Source organism: Heterocephalus glaber, unplaced genomic scaffold (assembly GCF_053883595.1).
Source record: "Heterocephalus glaber isolate CG9 unplaced genomic scaffold, H.glaber_assembly_v1.0 deba00001719, whole genome shotgun sequence".
Taxonomy (NCBI): domain Eukaryota; kingdom Metazoa; phylum Chordata; class Mammalia; order Rodentia; family Bathyergidae; genus Heterocephalus; species Heterocephalus glaber.
The window spans coordinates 1,554,673-1,564,373 of NW_028258432.1; the positions used below are offsets into that span (position 1 = coordinate 1,554,673).

Sequence of the window (9,701 nt, forward strand, 5' to 3'; positions counted from 1 at the left end):
TGAAGCAGGAGGATCATGCATTCAAGTAATTTAGTGAGGACTTGTCTCAAAATAAAAAATAATTAGCCAGGGATGGTGGCACATTCCCATAATCCCAGCACTCAGGAGGCTGAGGCAGGAGGATTGGTGTTGAGTTCGAGGCCAGCCTGGGCTACACAGTGAGTGCAAGAACAGCCTAGGCTACATAGTGAGACCCTGTCTCTAAATAAATAAAAAACACAAAACCAAATTTTTAAAAAAAGGGCTGGGGATGTAATTCAGTCCAATGGCCCTGGGCTCAGCCTGCAACCCCAGTATCATATGCACACACAAAAAGTAAATGTTATGTTAGATGTCTTTTATTCCAATAAGTAAAGGATATATATATTTTTTGGGACAGAGTCTCCCTTTGTAGTTCAGGCTGGCTTTGAACTCACCATGTAGCCCAAGCTGGCCTCAAACTTGCAACAATCCTCCTGTTTCAGTCTCCCAAGTGCTGGGATTACAGGCAGGTGCCACCATACCCGGCTGTAATAAAGGATATTTTATTAAAAATAATTAATATAAAATATCCTTTAAATGTATTTACTTGATTTCTATTGAGAATTACATAACTAAGACCAATTTCAAAAATAAGACAGCATTTTATATCATTGCTATGATTTGAATATGTTGCTCCAGAATTTAGATGTGGCCAGTGTGACAGCATGGAGAGGAAGTGGCTAAGCTGTGAGGGCTCCTTCTTCAGCAACCAGATGAGTGAGGGAGTTGGGGATGGAGCTGGTCCCTCTTGTCCTGCCTTCTCCACAGAAAGACACAGTATGCTTTCCCCGAGGGCTGCAGCATCTGACAGACAACAAACGCTGGGAACTGCCCAGCCTCCTTGAGAAATAATGGAAATTTCTGTTCTTTATAGGTTGGCTTTTTTTTTTTTTTTTTGGTACTGGGGATTGAACTCGGGTCCTTTTGGTTTTGAGGCAGGTGGCAGAAGCACTGAGCTAAATCCCTGGCCCCCTGTTCTTTATAAATTACCCAGTTTCTTCTGTTATACACACACAAAATGGACTCAGACAATTCTTAACCCTAATAAAGAGATTATGTTGCAAATCATTTGCAAATCACTTGTGTATTTGTAGGTCATTTGTAGAGTTTTCTAAAATACAACTGAACACTATTGTCATCTAATACACTGCACAGCTGAAATAATTTAATATGAATACATTAAAAATAATGCATATTTCTTTAGGATTAATAGTCTTAATTAAATATCAAATATATCAAAATATAAATCAAAGTATTTGAAATGGTTATTGTGTTTGTTTAAAACAAAGAACTAATAGGCCCAGAGATTTAGCCCAGTGGTTCCATCGCCTGCCTTGCAAGTGGAAGGACCCGAGTTCAATCCCCGGTATGAAAAAAAAAAAAAAAAGAACTAAGATAAAATGAAAACCACCTGTAACCTCATACCAAGTAGGAAGAACTATTTAACAATTTTGATGATTGACAAATTGCCTTCCATGGAGTTTTTACAGTTTAATTCTGACTAGCAATGTTTAAAAATGCTAATTTCAGGGCACTAACATGCTTTTGATCTTTTGCTCACCTGACAAATGACAAATATACCACCACTTCATGAATGGGGAAAATAGACCCCAGGAAGGGCATGGTAACTGAAGCACAATGACTGTCTGGAATTCAGGCCTTCTGACTTTAGGAGCTATACTACTTTCAGCCAGGAGTGGTGGCACACGCCATAATCCTAGCACTCAGGAGGCTGAGGCAGGAGAATCTCCTCGACTTTGAGGTCAGTCTGGGCTACATAGTGAGTTCGGGGCAGCTTGAACTATAAAGGGAGACCCTGCCTCAACCCCCCCCAAAAGCCTATTAATAATTGATAATTTGATGAGGATTTTAGTATGTTAATGACAGCCTGGACTCTACTTCTTTTTATTTATTTATTTATTTATTTTTTGGTACCAGGGATCAAACTCAGGACCCCACATTTGTAAGGCAGGGGACGGCACCACTGAGCTAAATCCCTGGCCCAACTTTTTTTTATTCTTATAGAAATAGTTTTCATTTTTCAGAAGTTTATTCTCATTACCAAAAGATCATGAAATAAATTTTCAAAAAGAACTCCAACAAGCTATCTTTATTGAAATTTCCAAGGAAATTAGCCACCCCTGAACTTTTTTTCTGTACATGTTTTTCTCCATTTCTACATATGAACATAACTTTAAAAAACTTCCTAGATTAAGTCATATTTATTTATATCTTCATAAAGTGAATCATTTATTCAAAGATTTTTTTAACTTAGACTTTTAGAAATAATAACCTATGGTTAGTTATATTTAGTTAATTACTAGTTGGTAATTTATTTCGATATAAAACTCCAAAATGGAAGCAGCACATTTAAAAAAAGAAACAATTCTTAAGCACACTAAAAAATATTTATATGCTAGTATTTCAATCACGATATCTTTTTGAGCAACTTAAGTTTTAAAAAATTGCTTAAAACAAGGTTATTTGAATTTTTATCTGTTTAGTGCCTATTTGGTCTTCCTAAACCCTAAATTAAATCATCCAAGAGTGCCACGTCTTTGAGACTTTATTTGGATTTTTCCCAAACCACCCACAATAATCACTGGCATTTTGATATTCAATTGTAAAGGAATGATAGAAACTGATCAGGAGTGAGGAGTTTGAATGGTCATGATAAAAGAGAAGATGATATGAGATCCTAAATAATAATGAAGAAAGGACAGGAACTGTCAAGGAAGGGGAGCCTGTGGGAATAGTATGTAAAGAAGACAGACATGGAGGCAGAAACGGTAGAATGTAAGACCCCAGAAACTCATATGTGAATTTGCCTTTGGATAATTTTCATAGATGAATGGCTGAGGGGTTGGGATTGTAGCTCCGTGATACAGCACATGTGCTGGGTTCCAGCCTAGCAGCACAAATAACAAAAACAATAAAATAAACACTGGGAGTCTAGCATGGTGGCACATACCTGCAATCCCAGTGCTCCAGAGGCTGAGGCAGGAGGATCACTACAAGTTTGAGGCCAGCCTGAAATATATGTGAGACTTTGTCTCAAAAACAAAACAAAAGAAAACAATGGAATAAAATAGCACTAAGAGTTGTTGGAATTGGATTATAGATGTAATTTGAATGTAGCATTGAAATAAAGCATTGATGTTAGTTTTTGGAAAGGTTCATCTGTGTGTTGGGAGACAGAGGGCACAGACATTTGTCATGGAGTTAAGACACTTCAAAGTTTGTCACAATACTGGTGAGACAGGGATTCAGGGTGGGGATACTGAGGACTGAACCAACGGCCACTGCACCAAGGTGCATCGCTAGGCCTTCTTTTTTCTTTATGAAACGGGGTTTCCTCAGTGTATATTTTGCACAGGATCCTCTCCAAATTGTGATTCATATGACACAGGCTCTCAGAGTGCTGGGATAACAGCAATGTGCCACTAAACCCATGTAAAGAAAGATAGTTTATATGGAATTCTGGAATAACCACCTAACCTTCTTACCATATTATATGATTTTTCTTGTATTGTGCTCATATTTCCTTTGTTGTTGTTGTTCTCATATTCCTTTTTTTTTTTTTTTTCCTCTTTTTTCTTTTTTTTGGTACCGGGGATCGAACTCGGGTTCTTGCGTTTTCGAGGCAGGCAGCAGAACCACTGAGCTAAATTCCTGGCCATTCTCATATTTTTTATCTGGCCTTATGAAACAAGTTGAGAAGCTCTCTCATGGTGCTCTATGGCAGTGTATGTGTAAGGCTGCCATTATTTCTTCCTTAAATATTTAGAAGGTGCTGATCCTAGTGGCCCACACCTATTCTCCCAGAATTTAGGAGGCAAGGCAGGAAGACAATGAGTTCCAGGTCAGGTCAGCCTGGCCAGCAAGATCCTATCTCAAAAAAAAGAGAAAACCTGAATTCTTCTTAGACTAGATTTGGTAAATTGTGCTTTTCAAGAAATTTCTCCATTGTATTAAATTTATCAAATTTTCTTTTTTTTTGTTTTTTATTTTGGTTTTTTTTTGAGAGAGGGTCTCACTAAGTAGCCCAGGCTGGCCTTGAACTCGCAGCAATCCTCTTGCCTCAGCCTTCTGAGTGCTGGGATTACAGACATGTGCTGCCATGCCTGGCCTAAATTTATCAAATTCTTTGACCTAAACTGTTTAATTACACACACACACACACCCTTGTTTTGAGACAGGGTCTTATCTTGCTATGTTGTCCCGGCTGGTCTTCAGCTAACAATCTTCCTGCATTAGCCTTCTGAGTAGCTGGGATTATACCTGCAGACAACCATGCTCAATTCAACTTTATTTATTTAGTTTTGGTACTGGGGATCAAACTCAGTACCTCGCACTTCTGAGGCAGGCAGCGGCAACTCTGAGCTAAATTCCTCACCCTTGGTTCAACTTTATTTTCTTGAAGTACTAGAGATTGAACCCAGGCCCTTCACAGGGAGCTACACCCCAGCTCTTTTTTTTCCATTTGTATTTTGAGGCAACGTTTTGCTAAATTGCTACAATGCCCATGCTAGGCCCAAACTTTCTATCCTCCTTCCTGAGCCTCTAGAATGCTGTTATCACAGGCATGTGTTACCATGTCCAGTCTCCAGTTGATGGGCAATTGTGCTGTTTCCATGTTTTAGCTATTACTAACTGTGCCATTGTGAACACGGATGACCATGTATCACTGTGGTATGATTCTTTTAATTCTTTGGGGAAGATACCCAGCAGAGGATCAGCTGAGTCAAATGGGACTTCCAGTCCTAGTTCTTTGAGTATCTCCATATTGATTTCCACAGTGGTTGCAGCAGTCTGCACTCCCACCAACAATGGAGAAGGGTTCCTTTCTCTCCACACCTCTGCCAGCATTTGTTATTGGTTGATTTCTTGATAGCCGCCATTCTTTCTGGGGTGAGGTGGAATCTCAGTGTTGTTTTCATCTGCATCTCTTGAATGACCAGTGATGTTGAACATGTTTTCATATGTTTATTTGCTGCTTTTACTTCTTTGTCTGAGAAATGTCTGTTCATTTCAGATGCCCATTTTTGAATTGGGTCTTTATATTTGGGGGGGGGGTCTGATTTTTTTTGAGTTCTTTATATATTCTAGATAGTAGACATTTGTCTGAGGAACAGCTGGTAAAAATTTTTCCCCACATTGTAGGTTGTCTGTTAGCTCTGTTGGTGGTTTCTCTTGCAGTGCAGAAGCTTTTTAATAAGATGAGATCCCAGTTGTTGATTCTTTGTGCTAGTTCCTGGGCTATTGAGGATTTATTCATAAAGTCTTTTCCTATGCCAGTGTCTTCAAGAGTTCTACCTAACTTATCTTCCAACAAGTTTAGTGTTTCTGGTTTAATATTTAGATCTTTAATCCACTTTGATTTTAGTTTAGTGCATGGTGAAAGATAGGGGTCTAGTTTTAATCTTTGGTAAATTGACATCCAGCTTTTCCAACACCATTTATTTATTTATTTATTTATTTTTAGAAAATGAACCATAACCAATATTATTCAAATTCTCCAAAATTTACACTAAACATTTATTGCTTTTAAAATGTATATTGCCCATTATATAATGGTTTTATTGTTTCATATTTTTTCCTTGTTTTCTTTACAGTTCCTCAGTAGAAGCCAGAATCCTGGGTTGCCCAGTTAGGAGCCTCTGATCTACTATTCTGATTAAGTTTCTTTTCAGTATTCACGGCCAACATCTGGCTTCTAAAAGAGAGGCTTTTAGTCTTCTCAATCACTTGCTGATAGGGTGAGACTGCATTGTTACCCATGACCACATGACCTAATTTAGAGTCAATCTTGGCATCCAGCCTCGCATTTCTAACCAAATTCACAATCCACCTTTCCGCTTCTTCTGGAGTCATGTTCAGTTTATCTGCCAGCATACTAATGCTGATGCACTGGTGGATACGGCAGAAAGTCTCAAATATGAAGAGATGAGCGTTCTCAATGAAGTCCCCCAGGCAGGCCACCAGGAAGAAGTCATTCACCAGCACTGATTCACATTCCCTCAGCTTCTTCTGAGCCCCATCAAAGTCAACATATAAGCATTCAACAAATTCTGTAATTGGGTCCTTATATGTGTAAGACTCCTGTCGAATAACTTTTACTAGATCTTTTAGCACTTGCTGACGCTTTTGAACATCTTTATTTGTTATGACTGTAGTGGTCAGATAATGGAGAATATGTGGACACACTGTCTGAATTGCATTAAGGCACTGTGGCTGGTAAAGAAAGAGATCAATAATATTATCTCGACCTTTGGGATGGTTGAAGCAAACAAAGAGAGACCAGTGGATGAGTCACATTCGCTGCTAAAGAGACTGGAGTGGAGAACTCACAGAATTGTTATCTATGGTCTCTTTTAAGCATGTAAGGTCTTCCATGGCTGCATCCCAGTTCTGCATTAAGATTTCAGAGGCCAGTTTTCCCCAGAGGAAACTTAAAGCATTTCTATCAGTTGCTGGAACCAATACTCTAAAAAAGTAAAGGTATTCTGCTGCTCCTGAGTAATTCCCACATTCATACTAGAATTTTGCATACCTGTAGAGTGTATCTAAATATTCTTGTCTAAACCCATGCTCATCTGCCAGGTAGTCAAATAGCATCCGAACATCCCTGGTTGACTGCATTTGCCTAGTCATTTCTGGATCTTCAAACATTTTCACAATTGGTTCTGTTTCTGCCTGAAGTTGTTTCAGTTGTGCAACAACTGTGGTTCTTTTTTCTCTGAAAGCATGGGGAATGTCATCAGAATAAAGGTTTCTGCGTATATCCATTGCAAAGTCAACCATGTTGGTATCACTAAGGAGGTCCAACTTCCTTTGTAATAATTCTTTCTCATTATATATCTCCTTCACAGAGAGAAACTCCAGGAGCGGGAAGTCCAGGTGCCAGTCCAAGAAGTGCGTGATGCATGTGGTCAGGTCGTCCAACACCATTTATTAAAGAGGCTATCTTTCGTCCAGTGAGGATGGTTGGCTCCTTTGTCAAAGATGAGGTAGCTGAGTATGTCTGGAGTTGTTTCTGCATCTTCTAATCTATTCCACTGATCCTCAGGTCTGTTTCTTTGCCAATACCATGCTGTTATTATCACAGTGGCTTTGTAGTATAGTTTCAAGTTGGGGATTGTGATACCCCCTGTCATGTCTCTGTTGCCTAGAACTGCTTTTGCTATTCTAGGTCTCTTCTGATTCCAGATGAATTTTTGGATTGTTTTCTCTAGTTCTGTGAAATACACTGTTGGGATTTCAAAAGGGATTACATTGAATCTGTATAGCAGTTTTGGAAATATGGCCATTTTCACTATATTGGTTCTTCCTACCCAGGAACAAGGGATGTCTTTCCATTTTTTTATATCATCTTCGATCTCTTTTTCCAGAGTGCTGTAGTTCTCAATATAGAGGTCTTTTGCTTCCTTTGTTAGGTTGATTCCTACATATTTCATTTATTTGGATGCTATTGTGAAAGGGATTGTTTCCCTAATTTCTCAGTGAGTATGTTATTTGTGTACAAGAAGGCTATTGATTTTTGAGTGTTGACCTTGTATCCAGCTACTCTACTGAATCTGTCAATTAAGTCTAGGAGTCTTTGGTGGAGTTTTTTGGGTGTTCTATGTAGAGTATCATATTGTCAGCAAATAATGACAGTTTAACTTCTTCCTTTCCTATCTTTATTCCTTTTGTTTCTTTCTCTTTTCTAATTGCTGTGGCTAATGTTTCCAGAATTATGTTGAACAGGAGTGGTGATAGTGGACATCCTTGTCTTGTTCCTGATTTTAGCGTGAAGGTTTTCAATTTTTGACCATTTAGTATGATGTTGGCTGTTGGTTTTTCATAGATAGCCTTTATCAAGTTGAGATAAAGACCATTACGCCAATTTTCTGCAGTGTTTTAATATGAATGGGTGTTGAATTTTGTCGAATGCTTTTTCTGCATCTATTGAGATGATCATGTGGTTTTTGTCCTTGACTCTGTTAATATGGTGTATAACATTTATTGATATATGAATGTTGAACCATCCTTGCATCCCTGGGATAAATCTGACTTGGTCAGGGTGTAGGATCTTCTTGATTACTCTCTGTATTCTGTTTGCCAGTATCTTATTGAGGATTTTTGCATCTATGTTCATTAGGGAGATTGGCCTGTAGCTCTCTTTTATGGTTGGGTCTTTCTATGCTTTTGGAATCAAAGTCACACTTGCTTCCAGGAATGAATTTGGAAGTATTGCTTCCCTTTCAATTTCATTGAAAAGTTTAAAGAGTAGTGGCAATAGTTCTTCTCTAAATGTCTTGTAGAATTCAGCAGTGAAAGCATCAGGACCCAGGCTTTCCTTTGTTGGTAAATTTTTTTTTTGGTACCGGGGATTGAACTTGGGTCCTTGTGCTTGCACAGCAGGCAGCTGAACCACTGAGCTAAATCCCTGGCACTGTTGGTAAATTTTTAATTACGTTTTCAATTTCACCGATTGTAATTGGGGTGTTTAGAATTTTATATCTTCTTTGTTCAACTTTGGTAATTCATATGTATCTAGAAATCTGTCCAGTTCTTCTGTGTTTTCCATTTTATTAGAGTACGGGTTCTCGAAGTAGGTACTGACGATCCTCTGGATTTCTGCTGGATCTGTTGTGACTTAACCTTTTTCATTTCTAATTGCATGGATTTGAACCTTTTCTTTCCTTTTTCTGATAAGGTTGGCTAATGGTTTATCGATTGTATTTATTCCTTTGAAAAACCAACTCTTCAATTCATTGATTTTTTTGTGTCATTCTCTTAGTCTCCATTGCATTGATTTCTGCTCTGATCTTTATCATTTCCTCCCTTGTATGAGCTTTGGGTTTGTCTTGCTCTTCTTTTTCTAGGAGCTTAAGATTCACCATTAGGTTGTTTATTTGAGCTCACTTTGTTTTCCTAGTGTGGACATTCACTGCTATGAATTTCCGTTGTAGAACTGCTTTCATTGTGTCCCATAAATTCATGTATGTTGTACTGGCATTATCATCAAATTGTAAAAACTGTCTAATTTCTTCTTTAATTTCCTCTGTGATCCATTGGTTGTTCAGGAGAGTGTTATTCAATTTCCATGTGTTTGTGAACTTCTTGTGGTTTCTTATGCTAATGATCTCCAGTTTAATTACACTATGGTCTGATAATATATACATGGGATAATTTCAATTCCTTTGCATTTACTTAAACATGTTCTGGGAACTAGTAAGTGGTCTGTTTTGGAGAATGACCCATGTGCAGCCAAAAGGAATGTATATTCTGATTTTGTGGGGTGGAATACTCTGTAGACGTCTATTAAGTCCATTTGTTCAAAAGCTTGGTTCAGTTCTTATATTTCGTTGTTGATTTTTTTTTTATTGTTGATTTTTTGTCTAGATGACCTGTGTATTTGTGACAGTGGGGTATTGAGGTCCCCAACTACAACTGTATTAGTGCTTATTTGGTTTTTCATGTTCCTTAATATTTGTTTTGTATAGTTGGGGCATTAGTATTTGGTGCATATATATTTATGATTCTCATCTCTTGGATTGTTCCCTTCTCAAGGATGTAGTGACCATCTTTGTCTCTCTTAATTAGTTTTGGTTTGAAATTTACTTTGTCTGCAAATAAGATTGCTACCCCTGCCTTTTTTCGGGTTTCTGTCACATGGAGAGCCATTTTCCATC

The 9,701-nt window shown here is 38.1% G+C and overlaps 1 pseudogene; it reads right to left on the reverse strand.

The window, feature by feature from the left end:
• Window positions 1–5,529: 5,529 nt before the first annotated feature.
• On the reverse strand, window positions 5,530–7,079 carry LOC101713850 (eukaryotic translation initiation factor 3 subunit E pseudogene; annotated as a pseudogene).
• Window positions 7,080–9,701: the final 2,622 nt, after the last annotated feature.